At 48.8% G+C, this 6,000-nt stretch overlaps 1 protein-coding gene across 3 annotated transcripts in view; it reads left to right on the top strand.

Annotated features, from left to right (window-relative positions):
• Positions 1-3,113: 3,113 nt before the first annotated feature.
• Positions 3,114-6,000, top strand: part of Minar1 (membrane integral NOTCH2 associated receptor 1) — a 36,680-nt gene continuing 33,793 nt past the window's right edge. The window contains exon 1 of one of the 3 annotated variants that reach the window (XR_379408.2): positions 3,114-4,384. The gene's annotated coding sequence lies outside the window, so the exon portion shown is untranslated. Of the gene's footprint in view, positions 4,585-6,000 lie in introns of all 3 variants that reach the window. The other 2 variants (XM_006510957.4, NM_153509.2) reach the window with 2 other exon arrangements.

The raw sequence follows: 6,000 nt of genomic DNA, 5'->3' as shown, positions 1-6,000 counted from the left end.
TCCCTTTAAGTCCTTACACACAATACAGGACTAGTGAGGTTTAATGGCATGGGACCTAGAAAGCTCCAGGTAAGCACTGTACTGACAGGTGACAATCCTGGAGCCCCTAGGAGCTGTGAGGATTTCAGGATTCTCTGGCTGCTCAGAGGAGCAATAGAGGATGCTGTTGCCCGAGCACTAACCTCTGCGCCCATGCCCTTTGGACTGTGCTACTTGACATTTTAAACCAGCAAAGCAGTATCTTTCAGCATGCTAAAGGAGTCTACACTTTACCCTTTCAGCCCAGAGGAGGGAAAAGTTTCCCTTGTTCACTGGTACAGTCAAGCTTTTGCCTAGATCCCTGAGATTCAAAGGCTTTTTCTTTTCTTCCTTCTCCTTTCTCCTCCCCCTTTTCTTTTCCTTCCCTTCCTCCCTCTCTCCTCCCTTCTCTCTCCTTCTCCCTTCCTCCCGTTTTCCTTCCCTCCCTTCTTCCCTTTCTATTTCCCTTCTTGCCCTTTATCTCTTCCTCTCTCCCATGCCTTCTTTTCTCATCCCCTTCGTTCATCTCTCTCCTTCCTTCTCCCTTTCTTCCTCTCTTTGTCTCTCTTGTCATACAAATTGGCTGAATGCCTATGATGAAGCTTACACATGCATTTATTTAATCTTCTTCCCAACCCTATGAGCCTTCTTGTTTCACTTCTATAGTCGCAGAAACCAAAGCTCAGGTGAGACTGAGTTAGAAGTAGTCTCAAGTACCTATATAGCCATCAGGTAAAAAGCAATAACACCAATGCTTCTCACCTGTGTCCTTTCTAATACTGAGGTATATGTATAGCACACCCAAAGGAGATCTAATTATGATAGACAAAAGGAAGAAAGGAAGAAAACAGAAAGAAAGAAAGAAAGAAAGAAAGAGAGAGAGAAAGAGAGAGAGAGAAAGAAAGAAAGAAAGAAAGAAAGAAAGAAAGAAAGAAAGAAAGAAAGAAAGAAAAAAGAAAGAAAGAGAGAGAGACAGTATCATGTGTGAATGAAGATAGCCTTTGCCTGTCCCTAAGGAGAATTCTGATTTTGCTCATTTTTCCTCTGTTCCCATCATCTCTCTGAAGAAAAGGGAGAAAGTAAGTATGTGCACAGATAATGAAAGACATTAGGAAGGAGACCAGAAAGGAAATGTGCAGAAAGATATAGTTTTGCATTTTGAGAGAATATGGGGCATATTAGAGAGAAAGGTTTTGAAAGAACTGAAGCAAGAAGAACTAGAGTGGGGCAGATGCTAGTCTCTGAGAATTCCAAATGAAGAACAACGTGACTATTGATGCATATCTTTTGTGTGGTTTCAGTGGTTGCGACACCCGTGGAGACATATCTTGGGCTCAATAGATTTATCAATTTCCCACCTGAGGGTCTCTGAGACTGGAACTACCCATGTTTCTCAATTCAAGTATTAAGTTCAACTAGAACATTTATAAATGATTTGTTCTGATCTGGGCACAGTGAAGTGAGTGGTGCAGAGAAATGACCTTCACTTCACAAAGGTGTGTGCACGAGACTGCCAAGTTTGTACAGGGAGATAGCAGGAGGCAAAACCTCAGGCTCTCTCCAGGGAGAGAGTCCCATGTGAGCTTCTCTGGCTTCCGTGTTCCAGCACCCATGCTCATTAGCCATTTTCCTGCCACTAGACAGAACTTTGAGATAATTAACTCATAATAAAAAAAGGGTTATTTTAGTTCACAGTTCTGAGTACTCAAGTCCAAGCTCAGAAAACTCTATTATTGCTCAGGCCTCTGGACAGCAATGATGTTGGGGTGCAAAGAGAGAAGGTCAGAATCCCAGGAGCTCCTTGGCTCCAGTGACCTAAGGACCTCTTCCTAGGCCACTCCTCTTTCCACTGGGTAGCCCCAACCTCAGCACTAATTTTGTTTTTAAATACATGAACCTCTGGGGTAGGCAGTTAGCCTAAGCACATATACTCTGTCCTGGGGGAGAAGTATGGTACAGAATAGAACATTAGTGGAATTTTGCAGGGCCTGAAGTCACTTGAAGGGTAGATTTACAGAATCCAGCTAGAGGAGGCAGTGTAGGATCAGAAACCTGCACTTTGTGTGTGTCTTTATACTGTTTAAAATGTAAAAGTTTGTACTGTTACAAATTTCCCCAAAATGTTAGTGTACAGGGAAACAAGATCAAATAGAACAGCCCTCCCTCCCTCCCCATTCAAAGGTTTCCGCTTGTTTCCTTCTGGAGTCTGGACTCAGGTGCTCTTTTAGAATGAAACAGGAGGGGAACGACATTTAAAAATTAAAAGTCAAGGAGCAGGCAGACGCTATCCATCTAGCTTCCCGTTCCAACTCCTTCAGTTCTTTGGATTTTACAGTCTTGGCTTTGGGAGAAATATGTTTGCTAGGTCTCTATTTACTCTCTGAACAACCAGGCTGCTGCAGCCTCCAGAGTTCTCTCCATTGGAATCCAAATGGACTTCTTGCTCAGCACAGTTAACAGTTATTCCTCAGGGTTAGGTCTGTCTCCCTCTGCCCCTCTTTGCCTTCCATATCAGTTAGCAGATCTTTGACTGCTGACTATCCCCCAGATTGTTTGGACCAAGACACTACTGGTTACAAATTTAGACTCCTAGGCAAGCAAGGTACAGTGGATCAAATAAACTTGACCTTTCTTTCACCTCTCAGTTGCTTTTGTCCTCCCTAGAGGAGCATGGTCTTGCCTGGCACTAAAGTAATAAGGGTGAAATTCTGGGAAAATCCAGCTGGCAGCTTATTACCCCATGAGGCTTTATTTAAAGTATCCATGTATTAACAGGTTCACTTTTAGAACGCTTCCAGTCATAGCAAAAAAACCTCAGGCAGGAAAGCTGTCATGGAGACCAGTGTCCCTCCTCCAGCCCCCACCACCTCCCAAGGACAGAAGACAGACCACAGGTCACAAAGTTAGCCAGGAACCTGCATTTGGTTGCACTCTTGGAAAAGTAACCTAAGAGGGTGCCACCCCTTAGTTATTTGTTCCCCAATAGTAGGCTTCCCCCCCTTCCCTTCCCTCCCCTTCCCTCCCCTTCCCTCCCCTTCCTTTCCCTCCCCTCCCCTCCATCCCGCTTCCCTTTCCTCCCCTCTCCTTCCCTCCCTTTCCTTCCCCCTTCCCTCCGGTTCTCTCTCTCTCTCTCTCTCTCTCTCTCTCTCTCTCTCTCTCTCTCTCTCTCTCTTTTCTCTACTCTTCTCTTGATTCCACGAGTTTGAAACTATAATTCCGTTTCTTTAAAGCGCTGTTTGTGTGACTTTCCCAGCTGAGGAAGACAATCTGTATAAATGGTGGCACCACAGGCAGGCTGCTGCATTTCAGTCCCACTGCAGTACCCTAGATGGCTTGGGAAAAGCCTCCAGTCCTCATCGATGTATCCAATTGGACTTTTGGAAATCTATTCCGTTAAGAGTGTGAGTGCGTGTTTGGGGAGGGCTGGTCACGTGAACGCTAGTCTCTCCAATCTGGGTACCAATGAAGCCAACACCGGCCAGGAGGGAAACATCAATGAGCCAAGTGACCAGTTTGCCCTGGCCTGGTGAAGCACTGCAGAGTCTGAGGCCCCAGAAGGGTGAGCAGAGTGCACCTGGAGAAAAGGAGAGCAGCGGACGATGTTAGCTTCTGCTTCTCCACTGGGGGCCGCAGTCACCTTCAGCATCCGGAAATAGGGAGAAGCAAACCCCGGGGTGGATCTGGCCCGAGGCTCCCTCCAGTTCCAACCTCTGCTTGCTTTTGCCCGGTCTCAGCAGGCGCGACTCTTAAGGAAGCAGAGGCTTTCTCAGGACTCTGGGGTTGCGGGCGCCCACTCTCTAGGTGGCTGCAGCCTCTGGCAGGGCACGCCCTCGGCGCTATTGCCGCGCCCCTCTGGAGTCTGCCCCTCCCGCCCTAGGGAGCACGAGCCCACTGCTGGAGAGTCCTGCCTTCCTCTGCTCCCCAGGCGGGAGATGATGGAGAGGCTAAACTGGGTCTCTGGCCATCGAGTTCCTGGCCCGAGCTGCCCACGGTATCCAAGACCGTGATGTGGTGACACTGGCTGAGCCTCAGAAACCGAGATTGGGGCTGATCCGGACTCTGAGGCCGCATCCTCCAGCCGCTGAGAGCCCCAGCATCATGCAAGTGGGCAGTGGCTGCCGACTGCCCAGGAAAGCCCGGGTGCGACCCTAGTCTGCAGATCCAGACCTCGTGCTGTGGGGGCTGAAGTTAACCTACGCCAGGGGTGTTGCCCCAAGTGCAAAGCCTGGGCTGCCCTGGAGCCTAGGATTCTTTTGCCTAGGGAACCTTCGGGAAGCTCTGCGTTGGAGGCCCTGTGGACCACCACCTCAGAGCCACGCAAGAGCTGCGGAGGACCGGGGACGGAGAGCTGGAGCAGCCCCCAGAGGTAACTTCAGAAAGCGGGAGACCCATGGGCACCCGAGCGCACATGTGCAAGTATGTGCGTGCAAGGTGTGATCGCTACGTGCCGGTTGCTATTACACAGGGACTCTGTGTAAAGTCCCAGGCTACTGGCACTCCTCCCTGGCTCCGATAGGTTCCCGACTGCAGGCCGCCTGGGCACGGAGACCCTTTTCGCTGAGCTCGGTACGGTAGTGGGAAAAGGGGTGTGCGTGTGCACGCGCATGTGGTATGTGTGTTTGCGTGTGGTGTGCGTGTGTGTGTGTGTGTGTGTGTGTGTGTGTGTGTGTGTGTGCGCGCGCGCGGTAGGTAGTAGGCTTGGCCATATCTGGTGGAGGGAAAAGAGATGAAAGTAGAGATACAATGGCCAAAGACCACAAAATTCTGGGCAAGTTTTCCTGGTTAAGAATTCATTTCAAACAACGGTGTTTTGGGGGTCAAGTAGGTGAACTGTTTGTGTGACACCTCCCCACCCCCGACCTATCGGAGTAAGGTGGAGAACTGAACCAACCCTAGAAAAACGGACCAGTGTATCCCAACGTTAAATTGCGATTTCCAGTCACATTGTTGTGGAAAGGAGGTGTCTTTCCTCCTGGAGACGTTCAACTTCACCTGCCAGAAAAACACCAAAGCAAGGCCTGGCTGGCAGCGGGGCTTGAGTTCATTCACACACTAGCTCACCTCTCAGCAGCCTTTCCCACCTGCTCTACCGCCATCCCTGCCAAGTCCTGTACTCTGCGAGGCCACAAAACCAGCAAGTAGTCATTGGTCCTCTCTGCAAGAGTGCAGGGAGCTTCTGGGAAGCAATTGAGTAGCTTGCTCTAACAGCATGCATGCCGACGTTGTTTGTGAAATAGTAGTCAAAGGTTGTAAACACCGGGGTGGGGGTGGGGTGGTGAGGTGAGTTGAGATCAGCTAGTCTTTTCAGTGGGAAATTAAGTAAGGTTTGCCAAGACAGAGAGGAGGAGAGACAAGGAGTCTGTGTGCTAACACAGGTCGGTTTTATAGAACTTACATTTTGTTTGAAGGATGGGGTGATTTTCTTAGGAACTGGTGGGACCATGGCAGCTGCCATTGCGGCTGGGATTTGGGGGGTTGGCTGTTTGGCTCTGCTATGGTGTTATGCAGCATGACATGAAGGATTTCCAGGAGTCATTGAGGGGCAGTGCATTTGACCGGTAATTTATCCCCTTCTCCCTGCAAACAAGCTTTCGTTACCACCTCTTCTGATGAAATCTTCCTTGCAGGTAGAAGCTTGCCACTTGCTCTGGGTATAGGAGCCTTCTGAGATGAGCTCCTTGCCAGAGCAGTGACAGCCTGGAGAGGGGACATGGCTCAAACAAGAGTAGTGGGAGAGAGTTGGGTGGATGGCCTGAGCAAGCCCTTAGAATTGGGTCTCTTTTTATGTATCAGAGCATAAGAGAATAATGAGGAATGATGGAGTGTCTGCAAAAAACAGCCAGTTTAGAGTGGTTTGTTTTTTGTTTTTTTTGTTTTTGTTTTTGTTTTTTTGTTTTTTTGTTTTTTTTACTAGAGGCTGCAGGGAAACCTGAAATGTCTGCTTAAGAAAGTCTGGGTCTTATTGCATGTAAGAGTGATTTG

This window comes from Mus musculus, chromosome 9, assembly GCF_000001635.26.
Source record: "Mus musculus strain C57BL/6J chromosome 9, GRCm38.p6 C57BL/6J".
NCBI lineage: Eukaryota > Metazoa > Chordata > Mammalia > Rodentia > Muridae > Mus > Mus musculus.
Note: the sequence above shows the minus strand (reverse complement) of the source record. Positions and strands in the feature narration are given on the sequence as shown.